At 43.0% G+C, this 17722-nt stretch overlaps 1 pseudogene; it reads right to left on the bottom strand.

Moving 5' to 3' along the window:
* LOC125535094 overlaps positions 1 to 17722 on the bottom strand; it is an 85138-nt pseudogene that overhangs the window by 1028 nt on the left and 66388 nt on the right.

The following is a 17722-nucleotide window of genomic DNA, read 5'->3' as shown; positions in this document are numbered from 1 at the left end:
AAAAAAAGGCACAGTCCATATGGAATGTTTATGGAGAGTAAATGCCAAATTTACAAAGAAATGAACAACAACAAATATCACGATATTTTCAGTTAAAAATTTGTCCATGCACCCAAAGATAAAAATAAGTACTCAATACATATCGTTGCAGTTATACAGATGTTCATATATGATAAATTATTCAAATGACTCAACGAGATTCATTATGGAGAAAAGCTTATCTCAGGAGGTCTCACCTCTCCTATCAAATTACAGCTTGATTGTTCACATCCATCCACAATTCACTTGATAACCTATACAATTCAAGTATAAATAGACACCACATCATGAGCGGAAGACAAGATTACAATAAGCAACAAATGTTGCGTTAAGTGAACAACAACACCGACATTACCTTCTCTGCAAGATCGAAATCAAGCTTTCCTGTAGTATAGTAATTTGAGAAGACCAATGGTTTTGCATTGATGTTAGGATGTCATTGACACTGATATATATAGCAACCTGCAATGATGAACAAAAATATAGGGATTGATTCACTCCACGTGATAGATGTGACAAAGAGCGCATATATATATAGCAATTAATCATGTACCAGGTCAATCCGAATTGTATCATGAATACCAGTTTCAAATGCAAGCTTCAGCTTTGTCCCAACACGATCGATGCTAAACACGAGGTATTCATCCTCTGTTCATTCCAACCACAGGAAACAAAAAATATCATGAATATGGCATTACATTCTTTTGCCCAACCTGAGTAAACAACAAATACAAGGTCCAACCCAGACAGTGGATCTTGAACTTCTAAAAAAAGGCCAATGGAGCATCATAGCACAACTACAATCAAGACAACAATGCTCTCTTTGCACGCCAGCCACATACCTGTCAGAGTTTATATTTGGTTGTTAGAGATAACATGAAATTAGATAGGAATTGTTTACATATTATATTTAGTGGGCCTTCTATACTCTAAGTCTTAAGGACCTTTATATACACTCGTCCGAGAGGTTGAATATACGATACAAATTGCATTCTCTCAATTCTCATCCTCTATCATGATATCACAAGATCCTAAACCTAGATACACCCCAACTTCCGTGTTGCACCGCTCCGGGGAGATCGATCTCCATGGTATCTGTCAACTGTCCCTGAAAGTCTTTTTTTCCTATCGATTCATCGATGGTTCTCTTCGTCAATCGTTTGACTGGCGTCTTTCTTTTTTGGTTCACCGAACATAAAACGGTTTGTGTCGCCCATGCTGTACTGGCCTCACACGCATGTACTTCGACATCGGCGTCAACTCGACACCAGGCGTCTCCTCGTCACGAACTATGTGTCAAGTCAGGACGTGTCATACAAGGGATGTCTTCATGCATCGTAGTTGGCTTCTCTCGTCAATGCCTTGTCCATCATTGGTCCATCGTCGCCACCACTGATCGTGACGACTTTGACAACACCGTCGGGACTCCCGTGTGAGCAGCTTCTTCTGCAACAATGGGCCATCAACTCAACATGGTCTACACTCTGTATAATCAACTAGACACACACACATTGCGATCAACCAAACATGTGTGAGCATGCGTGCATCAACACTAGTCGAGCATTGGTCTGCTGATGTGTTTCCTTTGGGCTGTGATACGTCCATTTTGCATCATGTTTTCTTACTGTTATTTATGATGTTTTTGTCCATAATAATGCTTTTTGGAGTAATTCTAATGCCTTTTCTCTCATAATATGCAAGGTATACACAAAGAGGGAGAATTCCGGCAGCTGGAAATCTGGACGTGGAAAAGCTACGTCAGGCCACCTATTATGTACAACTCCAAACAAGCTGAAACTTCACGAAGATTTTTTTATCAAATGTATGATGAATATTGGAGCAAATAACTACCAGACGGGGCCCACCAGGTGGGCACAACCCACCTGAGCGCGCCCTGGTGGGTTGTGCTCACCTAGGCCCACCTCCGGTGCCCATCTTCTGGTATATAGGTCATTTTGACCTAGAAAAAAGAAGGAGAGGACTTTCGGGACGGAGCGCCGCCGTCTCGAGGCGGAACTTGGGCAGGAGCACTTTTGCCCTCCGGCGGAGCGATTCCGCCGATGGAACTTCCCTCCCGGAGGGGGAAATCATCGTCATCATCATCACCAACAACTCTCCCATCTTGGGGAGGGCAATCTCCATCAACATCTTCAACAACACCATCTCATCTCAAACCCTAGTTCATCTCTTGTGTTCAATATTGTTACTAGAACCATAGATTGGTGCTTGTGGGTGACTAGTAGTGTTGATTACATCTTGTAGTTGATTACTATATGGTTTATTTGGTGGAAGATTATATGTTCAAATCCAATATGCTATTTAATACCCCTCTAATCTTTAGCATGATTATCATTTGTGAGTAGTTACCTTTGTTCTTGGGGTCACCGGAGAAATCATGTTGCAAGTAATCATGTGAACTTGATATGTGTTCGATATTTTGATAGTATGTATGTTGTGATTCCCTTACTAGTGTCATGTGAATGTCAACTACATGACACTTCACCATATTTGAGCCTAAGGAAATGTGATAACCCACAAGTATAAGGGATCACAACAGTTTTCGAGGGTAGAGTATTCAATCCAAATTTATAGATTCGACACAAGGGGAGCCAAAGAATATTTGAAGGTATTAGCAGCTGAGTTGTCAATTCAACCACACCTGAAGATTAATTATCTGCAGCAAAGCGATCAGTAGCAAAGTAGTATGATAGTTTTGATAATAGTAACAGCAGCAACGGTAACGGTAACATTGATAATAGTAATTTTGTAGCAAGTGTAACAGTGATGATATCAGTAGTAACTTAGCAGGAACAATATAAGATAAATTCATAGGCATTGGATCAGTGACTTGTTGGATGATATTCATCATGAGACAGTTATAACCTAGGGCGATACGACACTAGCTCCAGTTCGTCAATATAATGTAGGCATGTATTCCTTAAATAGTCATACGTGCTTATGGAAAGAACTTGCATGACATCTTTTGTCCTACCCTCCCGTGGCAGCGGGGTCCTATTTGAAACTAAGGGATATCAAGATCAACAGGTGGTTCTATCTCAATATCATTGTCTGGTTCTTTATTATTTGGTTGAGTATTTTCATGAACATCAGCATTATCTTTTTCATTATCACTAGGTGAATGTTCATTAACAGACTAAGTTTCAGCATCAAAGATAGAAATTTCATTATCATTATCAGGAGGTGTCGTGGAATTGTCACGACAGATGTCCTAGTGTGAGGACTTAGTCGTGATGCCAACGCATCTTTGTAGTAGCTTGAGAGGGGTTGAGCAGAATCGAGAGACGCAGCACAAGACAAGGATTTAGACAGCTTCGGGCCCCGGGAAACATCATCCGGTAATAGCCCTACGTGTTGTTTGTGGCTAGATCTCATTATGCTCATGAGAGAGTCGCCGCATAAGCCGGCTCCCCCTTTGTGTCTAGCCCTAGAGATTGTTTCTTGCTTGTCCCTCTTTGGGGAGCCCTGTCCCTCCTTATATAAGTTGAAGGGGCGGCTTACATGTAGAGTCCTAGTAGGATTAGAACTAACTTATTCTCTTATTACAAGTCAGATACAAGTACGGGTCTTGCTTCCTCGTAAAGAAAATATTCCTCATGCCTTCCGTCTTAAGCCGGCCCACTATAACATTAGCCGGCCTACTGGGCCTTGGGCCCTTGTCATCCGTCTGACCCGCCGTCGGGGCCATCATCAAGTCGCCAGGCTCGTGAGTCGTCACACCAGTGAACTGCCGGACCCGTGAGTCGCCAATCCTCCGGCGGGCCACGATGAAGCACCAAGTCCGGCCGGGTCATACTGCAGGGTATATCCCCGACATTAGCCCCCAGTTTAATTTGGATTTATCCATGTTAAACTGATCCTGTAAAATAAACACAAGAACAAACTTGATAGGTTGTGCTCCGGGTTAAGAAAATCCTGAACCGGCACCTGATCATCTTTAAGTCCTTGTCATTTCCTCCTGGATGCATATTCAAGATCTTATAGCAAATCTCTTTTAACAGATATATCCAAACCTTGCCAATGCAAAAAATCCAGGCACTTCTTCTAAAAAATCCGGGTCAATAGGCCAGCTTCATAACCAATTTGCTGACATTGGCTCTTGTAGAGAAATATTATAAGGAATAGTCCATTTGAGTCGGCCTTCAATGCTCCGACTTGACAAAAATATTGGTCTTGAAATATTCAACTGATATTCAGCCGGCTTACAGATGTAGATCTTCCCGATTTATGATTGCCAAAATTGTCGGGTTATAAATAAATGATGTCGGGTCATGATTGTTGCAGACACCGGGTTAATCTGGTCTACTCCAAACTGAGAATTTTAAGATTTTTTCTCCCTTATATGCATATCACCTGTAGCCCCCAAGTGTCGGGTTGTCATGCTTGCAGCAACCTGGGACTTGTAATTGCCTTATGCTCATGAAAACTTCAACCAGTGTAGCCCCCAAGGGCCGGGTCATTATGCAATAATGAGCAGGGACTTTGTAGATATAACCATGTAAACTTGAACAGCAACGTGTAGCCCCCAAGGGCCGGCTTAGTAAGATAATACTGAGCTAGGACTTTGTATATAATTTATTAATAATAACATCATATAATATAATCTCCACCATGGGGCTTGAGCCCACGTCCACAAGGTTAAGAGCTTTGTACTCTACCAACTGAATAGTGGACCGTTCAATATAATGGATTAATGCTTGTGTACCTTGAATTTTTGACAGGAGCAATTGGTAGCCCCCAAGGGTCGGCTCATTACAATGTGATGAGTCGGGTCTTCAATAAATTGAACAAAAAGTGACTTTACATTAGCCCCCAAGTGCCATGGTGCATGCTGGCAGTGACATGGGACTTGCATATTTGATGTAATCTCAATTTTAAATAATGTAGCCCCCAAGTGCAGGGTTGTAAGCCTGTAGCGACTCGGGACTATTCCTTCCATTGTAGAATAAATCATATCCATTGGTAAAATAATAGCCATTGCGCCAAAGCGACTTTGAATACCTCATCTGTTGATAAGTAAACCCGGAGTTTAAATACCCGGCGGCTCTTGGCCGATGACGATTTAACTCCATTGTAAACCGGAATTTTTATAATCCGGTGGTTTATAGCCTTTGAGAAAATCAAGAATTGATAACCCTTTTGAGACACCAATTTCAATCTTTGATGATGGGCTGGAACTTAATAATTTATGTAAGTCATAGCTCTGTAAATCCTGCATAGAGTTTAAACAACATATGCCCTGGCGACTTAACGTCAAAAGCCAGGGCGGGTAACCACCCAAATGTAGTCTTATCATGCACATAAGTACATCACAAGATCCCTTGGCGGTTTACCGCAGGGCAGTTCATAATATCCCACATATAACCATTGTGATATTGAATTTGTACTGCCGGTTTACATGACATGTGCAGTAAGGGTGATAACCCAATCCTTAGAAGCCAATACTTCCAAATATATGATGATTGTCATATGCTGGCGACTTATCGTCCAAAGCCAAGCCGGGTTTAAACGAAACCACAGTTATACTTAGATCTGAACAAAAAAAGTCTCAAGACAAAACCAAAGATTGTTTGCAAAAACTTAAACCAAATAAAAATCAAGGTTTCTGATTCGAATACGATCAGTAAACCGTTCCAAAGGGGTTAAGCTAGGATTCGAATACGATCATGTAGCCCCCAGTGGCTTTGGCGTTGCACCGATCAAAAGGGTACCGACAACTGTGTTCTCTTTAGTTCGAATACGACCTATGTTTGAACAGGAAGCCCCCAAATGACCTTGAGAGGTTTTTAATGACCCTGATTCGAATACGATCCAAGTCGGACCCAAAAGGGGTTAAGCTATGATTTGAATACGATCAAAAAGCCCCCTAGTGAGTTCGGCATTGTGCCGATCAAGAGTGTACCGACAGTTATGTTCTCTTTGGTTCGAATATGACCTATGTTTGAACAGGAAGCCCCCAAGTGACCATATAAATTTTGGCATCGTGTCGATCAAAAGGCTACCGACAGCTATGCTCAATGAGCAGGAAGCCCCCAAGTGACCATAATACGGTAAGCCGTAAGGTAGGATACCCATGTTTGAACCGCGCATCATGGTAGCAAGTTCTCTTTGGCAACCTTTAATTTTTCTGAGAACTCGAATCTTGTGAGAGATTAATTCTTTTTGAACCGGAACTTTAAACCGGATTTGAAAGCTTCAAAACTTTGTGGGAGACAGATTGTCCTTGAGCCAGATGTTTGAACCGGATTTGAGAGCTTAAAAGCTTTGTAAGAGACAAATTTACCTTGAGCCAGATGTTTGAAACGGATTTGAGAGCTTCAAAGCTTTGCGGGAGAGAGATGTCTCTTGAACCGGATTTTAAACCGGAATCTTTATTTTGAACCGACAATTTTCTGACGGCCTTTAAATTTTCATCAATATGGCGGTGTCCTCCGGAACCGGGTTATCATTCCCTCCAATGACCTGGAGTTCCCGAGTCATGTCATTGTAGCCCCCGAGTCTTGAGACTACTCGAGGAGTTGTCTTGATGAAAGTGCGTTATATCGACTAGAGGGGGGTGAATAGGCGATTTTTATGAAATTCTTCACTGAGGAATTTGCCGGTGAGGAAATTCCTTGGTGAAGAACTACTAGAAGCGGAATAAGTACTCAAAAGTAAACATAACAGAACACAAGCATAGTCATCATGATGAAATGAAGACAGGCACAGAGTACAGGAAGCGTAAGCACATGATAACACATGATGAAGACAAACAGACTAAAGAGATTGAACTGAGGAAATTGAGAAAATCTTCAGTCAAAGTCTTCAAGCACATATATGAACAAGCACACAACACAGTTATGAGGAAATGAAAGAGTTGAGGAAATAGAACCAGTAAGCTTGGTGAAGACAATGATTTGGTAGACCAGTTCTAACTGCTGTCTCAGTTGTACATCTGGTTGGAGCGGCTGAGTATTTAAACTCGAGGATACCCAGTCCCGGACACCCAATCCTGAACACGCAGCTCAGGACACCAAGTCCTCACCGTATTCTCCTTGAACTAAAGTCACAAAGACCTCGTCCAATCACTCGTGGTAAGTCTTCAGGTGACTTCCGAACCTTCACAAACTTGGTCACTCGGTGATCCACAATTTTTCTTGAATGCTCTAGACCATGACGCCTAACCGTCTGAAAGAAGCACAGTCTCCAAAGGTAACAAGCGTCAGATCCACGCAGGATCAATCTCTTCAGTGATGCTCAATCACTTGGGGTTTGTAGGTGTTTGGGTTTGGGTTTTCCTCACTTGATGATTTTCGCTCAAAATCCTCGGAGGATGGGTTGCTCTCCAATGACAAGTGTCAGTTATTTTCGGAGCAGCCAAACAGCTAGTGGTTGTAGGGGGCGGCTATTTATAGCCTAGGGAGCAGCTCGACATGATAAGACATAAATGCCCTTCAATGATATGACCGTTAGGTGGATAGATATTTTGGGATAGCTGGCGCATAGCACAGCAACGGTAGGAATTTTGAGTAGCAAAATCCTCAGGGCTATCATGTTCCTCAGTGTGTAGGCAATCCGCACTGGCGAATTCCCAACTCCTCAGTCAGAAAAAATTCCTCAGAGACCAGAAGAACTTCGTCTCTGTCACTGAAGAATATGACTGGACTGTATGAGATTTCCAATGGCTTCACTCGAAGGGATTGGTAGGTGTAGGATTTTGAGTTGAGCATCACATGGAAATTTTTCCTTAGTATTTCCTCGACCACCTTTAACAGTACGGTGTTTCCTATGACTCAAGAAAGAGAAAATGAAACTACGAAAACAAAAGTCTTCACGCTTCATGTTCCTCAAATGAATACCAAGTCTTCAAGGTCACACCAATTTCTTCACTTTCAAAGTCTTCAGAAATCCAAAGTCTTCAATCGAAGAACTTCATTTTTAGGGGTCGACTTTCTCTGTAAATATCAAACTCCTCATAGGCTTATAGACCTGTGTACTCTCACAAACGCATTAGTCCCTTAACCTATAAGTCTTCAATACACCAAAATCACTAAGGGGCACTAGATGCACTTACAATCTCCCCCTTTTTGGTGATTGATGACAATATAGGTTAAGTTTTCAACGGGGATAAACATATGAAGTGTAAATACTGATATTGAGGAATTTGATTGCAAGATATAGAAGAACTCCCACTGAATATGTGCATGGTGAGGTATTTGCTTTTGAAGCATTGCACACTTGAAGAGTAGAATCATGGAGATCCCCCCTATATCTTGTAATTCATACACGCATTTGACATATCACAATGAAGAATTTGAAATGCATGATGAAATATGGTGACTGATGTAATTCAGCATGCGTGCATTAGCATATATGAGGAATAAGCATGCAGAAAAACATATCAAAAGTATCAGAGCGCCATCGGGTTAAGTTTACAACTTGATCCAATAAAGTCTCAGAAGAACGAGAGTTGTAACTTAAAAAAACGCCCATATAGAAAGACCCGCTTGAAGACTAACTCAAAATTCTCCCTTTGTCATCAAATGACCAAATGGATCGAATATGAGGACTAACGCCCCTGAAGAATATCAAGTTGATGAAGGAGCGCCAGCGTTGTTGGGGTCGTTTGTCGTAGTAGGGCCTGCCGCAGTGTCGTCCAAGCCTTCATTCTCATCGGTGTCGCGCGATGAAGAATATGAACTGGCCACCAGAGAAGGAACCTTGACCTTCTTGAATTTCTTCGGTGGAGGTGCAGACCAGTCAAAATCTTCCTTGAGACCCATTTTCTTAAGATCTTCTTCACCATACAGATGTGACAGAATGGCCCAGGTGCGACTGAAAACTTCATGGAGGTAGTAATGGTTTTTCTTTACTGCATTGTGTGTAGCAGTCATGTTGTGAAGAAATGAACCAAACTGACGCTTAACCCATTTATGGTTTCGATCCACCTTCTGGTGAAGACTAAGCAGTAGCTCACGGTCAGTCATCACACGTGGAGCAGTGGCTTGAGGAGTAGACTTGGGTGCATTGGCAGAGTCATGGGTGGCAGAGTCATCATTGGTGGAATAAGATGCAGCTTTGCGAAACTGTCCATCCAATGGACGAATGCCTTCATCTATAACAGCTGGTGCCTTGCCCTTTTCATCAACTGACGAATAAGTCTGCTTGACGACTTCAATCGGGGGCAAGTAGCTGAGGTGATTCTGAGAATCATCTTTGTAGTTGAGTGAAGACCTTGTCCTGAGGAATCTCATAATCCAAGGTGCATAAGGCTTCAGCTCAAACGGAGACAGTGCAACATTTGCCAGAGTCCTCATGAAGAAATCGTGACAATTAACAGGAATGCCATGAACGATGTTGAATACCAGATTCTTCATGATGCCAACAATTTCCTCATCATATGAGTCGTGGCCTTTGATAGGACTCATTGTCCTTGTAAGAATACGATAGACAGTTCTGGGCACATAAAGTAATTCCTTCATGAGGAATTTGGTTCGTGGGGCCTGACCTGGCTTCAAAGGTTTCATCAGAACCTGCATGTAGTGATTTGTAAGCTCAGGTTCACTGTAGATGCAACGAGCTTCTTCAAGGGGAGGACCGAGTGGTAAGGCACGAAGCAATTCAGTAGCTGGTGCTGTGTAGTGAGTATTCTCAGACATCCAGTCCAGCACCCATGAATTCACATCTTCAGAGTCTCCTGTGATGTGCAGCGTCGCGTAAAATTGAAGAATCAGTTCTTCATTCCAATCGCAGATGTCAGAGCAAAAATTTAACAGTCTAGCATCGTGAAGAACACTGAGGACTGGTGAAAGTGCGTTATATCGACTAGAGGGGGGGTGAATAGGCGATTTTTATGAAATTCTTCACTGAGGAATTTGCCGGTGAGGAAATTCCTTAGCGAAGAACTACTAGTAGCAGAATGAGTACTCAAAAGTAAACATAACAGAATACAAGCATAGTCATCATGATGAAATGAAGATAGGCACAGAGTACAGAAGCGTAAGCACAGGATAACACAGGATGAAGACAAAAAGACTGAAGATATTGCACTGAGGAAATTGAGGAAGTCTTCAGTCAAAGTCTTCAAACACATATATGAACAAGCACACAACACAGTTATGAGGAAATGGAAGAGTTGAGGAAATAGAACCAGTAAGCTTGGTGAAGACAATGATTTGGTAGACCAGTTCCAACTGCTGTCTCAGTTGTACATCTGGTTGGAGCGGCTGAGTGTTTAAACTCGAGGACACATAGTCCCGGACACCCAGTCCTGAACACGCAGCTCAGGACACCCAGTCCTCACCATATTCTCCTTGAACTAAGGTCACACAGACCTCATCCAATCACTCATGGTAAGTCTTCAGGCGACTTCCAAACCTTCACAAACTCGGTCACTCGGCGATCCACAATTCCTCTTGGATGCTCTAGACCATGACGCCTAACCGTCTGGAAGAAGCACAATCTTCAAAGGTAACAAGTGTCGGATCCACGCAGGATCAATCTCTTCAGTGATGCTCAATCACTTGGGGTTTGTAGGTGTTTGGGTTTTGGGTTTTTCCTCACTTGATGATTTTCGCTCAAAGTCCTCAGAGGATGGGTTGCTCTCAAATGACAAGTGTCAGTTTCTCTCGGAGCAGCCAACCAACTAGTGGTTGTAGGGGCGGCTATTTATAGCCTAGGGAGCAGCCCGACATGATAAGACATAAATGCCCTTCAATGATATGACCGTTAGGTGGATAGATATTTTGGGATAGCTGGCGCATAGCACAACAACGGTCGGAATTTTGAGTAGCAAAATCCTCAGGGCTATCATGTTCCTCAGTGTGTAGGCAATCCGCACTGGTGAATTCCTAACTCCTTAGTCAGGACAAATTCCTCAGAGACCAGAAGAACTTCGTCTCTGTCACTGAAGAAATTGACTGAACTGTATGAGATTTCCAATGGCTTCACTCGAAGGGATTGGTAGGTGTAGGATTTTGAGTTGAGCATCACATGGAAATTTTTCCTTAGTATTTCCTCGACCCCCTTTAACAGTATGGTGTTTCCTATGACTCAAGAAAGAGAAAATGAAACTACGAAAACAAAAAGTCTTCATGCTCCATGTTCCTCGAACGAATACCAAGTCTTCAAGGTCACACCAATTTCTTCACTTTCAAAGTCTTCAAAAAGTCTTCAGTGATTCAAAGTCTTCAGTCAAAGAACTTCATTTTTAGGGGTCGACTTTCTCTGTAAATATCAAACTCCTCATAGGCTTATAGACCTGTGTACACTCACAAACGCATTAGTCCCTTAACCTATAAGTCTTCAATACACCAAAATCACTAAGGGGCACTAGATGCACTTACAATCTCCCCCTTTTTGGTGATTGATGACAATATAGGTTAAGTTTTTAGTGGGGATAAACATATGAAGTGTAATTACTGATATTGAGGAATTTGATTGCAAGATATAGAAGAACTCCCCCTGAAGATGTGCATAGTGAGGAATTTGCTTTTGAAGCAATGCACACTTGAAGAGTTGAATCATGGAGATCTCCCCCTATATATTGTAATTCATACACGCATTTGACATATAACAGAGAAGAATTTGAAATGCATGATGAAATATGGTGACTGATGTAATTCAGCATGCGTGCAATAATATTAACGAGGAATAAGCATGCAGAAAAACATATCAAAAGTATCAGAGCACCATCGGGTTTAAGTTTACAGCTCGATCCAATAAAGTCTCAGAAGAACGAGAGTTGTAACTTAACAAAAAAACGCCCATATAGAAAGACCCGCTTGAAGACTAACTCAAAATTCTCCCCCTTTGTCATCAAATGACCAAAAGGATCGAATATGAGGACTAACGCCCCTGAAGAATATCAAGTTGATGAAGGAGCGCCAGTGTTGTTGGGGTCGTTTGTCGTAGTAGGGCCTGCCGCAGTGTCGTGCAAGTCTTCATTTTCATCAGTGTCGCGCGATGAAGAATATGAGCTGGCCACCAGAGAAGGAACCTTGACCTTCTTGAATTTCTTCGGTGGAGGTGCAGACCAGTCAAAATCTTCATTGAGACCCATGTTCTTCTGATCTTCTTCACCATACAGATGTGACAGGATTTCCCAGGTGCGACCGAAGACTTGATGGAGGTAGTACTAGTTTTTCTTCACTGAATTGTGTGTGGCAGTCATGTTGTGAAGAAGTGAACCAAACTGACGCTTAACCCATTTGTGATTTCGATCCACCTTCTGGTGAAGACTAAGCAGAAGTTCACGGTCAGTCATCACGCGCAGAGCTGTGGCTTGAGGAGTGGACTTGGGTGCATTGGCATAGTCATGTGTGGCAGAGTCATCATTGTTGGAATAAGATGCAGCTTTGTGAAACTGACCATCCAATGGACGAATGCCTTCATCTATTACAGCTGGTGCCTTGCCCTTTCCATCAACTGAGGAATATGTCTGCTTGAGGACTTCAATTGGGGGCAAGTAGCTGAGGTGATTCTAGAAATCAGCTTTGTAGTTGAGTGAAGACCTTGTCCTGAGGAATCTCATAATCCAAGGTGCATAAGACTTCAGCTCAAACGGAGACAGTGCAAAATTTGCCATAGTCCTCATGAAGAAATCATGATAATTGACAGGAACACCATGAACGATGTTGAATACCAGATTCTTCATGATGCCAACAATTTCCTCATCAGATGACTCATAGTCCTCACTTTTGCTTGTGTGAGAATGGATCCTTTGGCTTCGGCAGAGGAGTGTCAGTGAGTTGCATCACGACCTCAGGAATCTCAATCGCACGTTCTTCAGGCTGAGGAATTTCTCGTTCCTCCTTAGTGGCAGTCTGCGTCGTTGGTTGTTCAGCAGCAGCAGTTTCTTCAGCGCTAGTGGCTGGAATTTCCTCATGGACGGATGCAGTGGGATGAGTTTCTTCAGAGCCCATTTGTACAGTTTGTTTGGGGGACTGGGAATTTGCTGTAGAGGGTGAACATTGGAGAGTTTGGATGCTGACTTTCCCAGAATTCATCACTGATTACGGGTGTGGAGCAGCCAACATCCACATCTTCATCTTCCATTTCTTCAACGCCAGCCTCTTCAGCTGTGAACTGAGGCATAGGCGAGAAGACGATAGGTGTTGAAGGGATCACATCCACTTCAATTTCTTCATCCAACGGTTCAGACGAAGCAGCAGAAGGAGTTTCTTCATCAGATCCGCTGGGGATCACATATTCTTCATCAAAAGGAACAAGGTCCTTTGATGGTCTGGTTGAGATGGGAACAACATCAATCGGATTTGCAAATGAACTTGTCATAGGCTTCATTTTCTTCGGAGCTGAAGAATCTGAAGCAACTGATGCTTTCCTTTTCTTCACTGCAGCACACTCTGCAGCCTTGGTCTTCTTCACATCTGATGCAGATGGAAGGATTGAAGTTGAAGTTGGTGCATGAGCAGCTGAGGAATCTGGTTGATGTTCTTCAGGCACAACTGATGCAGTTGCCCTGAGTTCTTCAGTTTCTTCAAGCGCACCACTAGTGGGTGCCCTGGCAATTTCTTCAGTGGCTGGAATGCAGTCATCATCCCTGGAACTCACATTTTCTTCAGCAACCTGATTGTCATCAGCGGTGCTGGCATTTTCTTCAGTAGGCTGAGCAGATGCTTTAGCCTGAGGAATTTCCTGTTGCATTGGGGCTGCAACATTGGAAGTGAAGTTATCCGCAAGTTTCACAAAACGAACCTTGGCTCCAAGCCAATCAACGCGATATGCATCAAAGTCATCACTGAGTTTCTTGATCTCAGTCTGAATAGTGACAAGTTCTTCAGTTGTCATAGAGACAACATTTTTCTGCAGATAGCGCTCTTTCTTTTACTGCGCTTTCTTGATTTGCCTGGCCTTCTCAAATTTCCACTTTTCTTCTTGAATGAAGTGGGTCAACATGTGACTTTGGCCAGGAGTCAGCTTGAAGTCAGGCATGGGAGTGTTGGGGTCCTTGTGCCAGCCATCAATGTAGTCGAGGATCAACTTGGGATCCAAAAGCAGTGGCACCTCTGATCCTTTGGCTCTAGCGGCCCTGACTTGCCTGTCTCTGATGATTTCTGCAAGTTCATCATCATCAGCTTCGTCTTCTTCAGACGGTACTTGGAAAGCGACTTGTTTCTTTTGAGGACTTGGGCGAGGACCTTGTCCAGCAGTGGCCTTTGTCTTCAGGAGTGAGGGGCCAGTGGAGGAACTTGGTGCAGCTGAGGAACTAGCTGAGACACCTGAGGCAATGGAGATGCCTGCAGTCCTTTGGCACGAGGTGAGATGCACAGGTGCTGAGGATTTAGTCGGAACAGCTGAGGGCTTAGGTGGAGGAGCTGAGGACTTTAGAGGAACAGGAGCAGCATGAGGAATTGGCCGTGAGGGCTTTGAGGATTCTGGCCGTGAGGGCATTGCTGAGGAACTTGGCCTTGAGGGCATTGTTGGTGAAGCACTTGGCTTGCGCGCAGGCTTCTTTAACATAGCCTTCTTTGGCTTGACAGCAAAGGCCTCAGCAGAGGCAGCGGCAACAGCAAAGTCTTCATTGAATTTCCTCACTGTTTCTTTGGCTTGCTTAGCCAACTTGGCTTGGCGCTTGGCCCATTCATCAGGATATTCCTCACCGCGCTTGAGGCTGGTGGGGTCAGCGATTTGGCCAGGTGCCAATGGAGCTCTTGGGCATGGAGGATTGAGTGCGAATTTCTTCATATACTTAGGAGTGACATATCTGTACTCCCTCCATTCTCTTGCCCATATCCTCTCTATCTTCTGAATGCGCACTTTGCGCTCATTCTTGGTTTCCTCAGTAGGTGTGCAGTACCCAGCATATATTTCATCAGGGATCTCAAACGCTATATTTACCTCAGGCCTCTTTCCTCCCTTCTGTGGCTTCTTACCGTCAGCCATTTTCTTTAGTTGAGGAATTTGAACAATTGAATTCTCTGAAGAAGTATGCAACTTTTCTTCGAGGAACGCTGCAAGTGAGTTAAGTTGATGAGAACCTAGTGATTCAACAACTGACATGTGTACCTGTGAACAGAGTATAGTTTCGAGGAATTTGGAGAGGTCACATGCGTTCTCAGAGGGTTTTTCAAAAGAACAAGTTTGAGGAATTTGACCAGATGAGTCTTGAAGAATTTCACTAAGCATTCTTTGTATTAGGTTCCAGAGTTGTATAGATTGAAGATCCACACAACTGAGGAATCTTGAAGAAAAATGATGCTTAGAGAAACGAATCAAGAACAGATGACTTGTGAGGTGTTTAGTGTGTGAAACTATGAAGAAAAACACCGTTGAAGATTTTGAAGATAATCATTCAAATCAATGAGGGCAGTAAAAGTAACTTTTAATTACCCTGGACGAAGAACACGACGAACTGGAGTGAGGAGATGTGAAGTTCGTCTGTGCAGATCTTCCACACCCTAATTTGGCGGAGGAAGACGGCTACGGCGGCGGCGGAGTGAAGATTTCCGTGGTCGGCGCGAGTACGTCGGCGACGAGGTCGAGGCAGTGAAGCTCTTCCTCACCGGCGGCGATGAAGTAGCAGCGGCGCTAGGGTTTGAGAAGCTCAAGCTAGAGAGAGGTCGAGTGGAGTAAAAGAAGTGAGGAAGGGGCGGAGGGGTATTTATAGCCACAGTGAAAAACTGCTCGCCCGAAGAAATTGGACGAACGTGCCCCTGACCCTTCTCATTCGCTTGACATGTGTCACCCACGTACTGAGAGGTGGAGATCGTGTGCGATCGTGGGTGAGTGGATAAGTATAACATGGGATGCGGAACGGTTTGAGCGGCAAAGCTGGAAATTTTGATAAGATAGGTTTTAAAGTTCCGTTCGCAATTTCTTCAGCTGACAAGGACACAGTGAAGATTTTGAACGAGTTTCAAATAGAACGCACATGAAGAATTTGTGAATAGATTGAGTTGAGTATAGCATAGAGGGGGAAGGGTCCGATCACATTCACTTAGCAGAAAAACCAACTTGAAGAATTAGCAATAAGTGAATGCTGTAGAGGAAATAAACTTATATATATATAGTCAATGAAGAAAAACGACGGAAGCAGTGAAGACAATGCAAAGTTGAAGAATATGAATAATTGAGGAATTTCAACTTTTGGTGGTGGCGTGACCCACCGTATAAGAATGATGATTTCAGACACCGCGTACAATTATCATAGGGTTCTGAGAATCAAATTCTTCGTTAATTTCTTCACACTAAGAGTGTTGTTCTTCATTGAATTGAAGAAAAACGTTTCTTCACGTGTTGCACATCTAAGTCATCAATTTTGCATAAGTGTTACGATGAGTGTCCTTTTCAAAACATTCGAAGATTCTAGGATATTTAGCTCACACCGCAACTTGCTAAATCTCTTCTCATCCAAGGGCTTTGTGAAGATACCGGCTAGCTGTTAGTCAGTCTTCACATGCTCAATAGAAATGTCGCCCTTCAACACATGATCACGAAGAAAATGATGACGAATCTGAATGTGCTTTGTCTTCGAGTGCTGAACTGGGTTGTGAGCAATCTTGATGGCACTCTCATTGTCATAGAAGAGAGGCACATTCTTCATGTTGACACCATAATCCTTGAGAGTTTGCTTCATCCATAGCAGTTGAGCACAGCAAGAACCAGCGGCAATGTACTCAGCTTCAGCACTAGATAGTGATACACAGTTCTGTTTCTTCGAGGACCAACAGACCAAAGATCGTCCAAGGAAATGACATGTACCAGATGTTGACTTGCGGTCCACACGATCACCAGCATAGTTAGAGTCAGAATATCCAATGAGATCAAAAGCCGAGCCCTTGGGGTACCATAATTCAAGTGTTGGTGTGTGAGCTAGATATCAAAGAATATGCTTCACAGCCTTATGGTGTGATTCCTTCGGTGTAGCTTGAAATCGGGCACACATGCAAACACTAAGCATTATATCTGGCCTAGATGCACATAAGTACAATAAAGAACCAATCATGGAGCGGTATACCTTATGATCGAAGTCAATACCATTTTCATCAGTGCATAGATGGCCATTTGTGGGCATAGGAATTTTGACGCCTTTGCAATCTTGCATGCCGAATTTCCTCAGTACATCCTTGAGGTATTTCTCCTGAGATATGAATATTCCATTGCGTTGTTGACGAATTTGAAGACCTAAGAAGAATTTCAACTCTCCCATCATAGACATTTGGTATTCTTCACTCATCATATAGGCAAATACATCACTATAACGTTGGTCAGTACAGCCAAAGATAATATCATCAACATATATTTGGCACACAAACAATTCACCATCATAAGATTTAATGAAAAGAGTAGGGTCGAGTGAACCGGGTTTGAAGCCTTTCATCATGAGGAATTCCTTCAAAGTATCATACCATGCCTGTGGGGCCTGCTTGAGTCCATAGAGGGCCTTGTTGAGTCTGAAGACTTTGTCGGGATTCTTTGGATCTTCAAAACCTGGGGGTTGAGCAACATGTACTTCTTCCTCAAGCTTACCATTGAGGAATGCACTTTTCACATCCATTTGGTATAAAGTGATATTATGATGGTTAGCATAAGAAAGTAGTATGCGAATAGCCTCAAGCCTAGCAACAGGTGCAAAAGTTTCATTGAAATCAATTCCTTCAACCTGTGTGTAGCCTTGAGCTAGAAGCCGTGCCTTATTCCTCACCACAAGGCCATTTTCATCTTG

Source organism: Triticum urartu, chromosome 2, assembly GCF_003073215.2.
Source record: "Triticum urartu cultivar G1812 chromosome 2, Tu2.1, whole genome shotgun sequence".
Lineage (NCBI taxonomy): Eukaryota > Viridiplantae > Streptophyta > Magnoliopsida > Poales > Poaceae > Triticum > Triticum urartu.
This window is presented reverse-complemented; position numbering and strand designations above follow the sequence as displayed.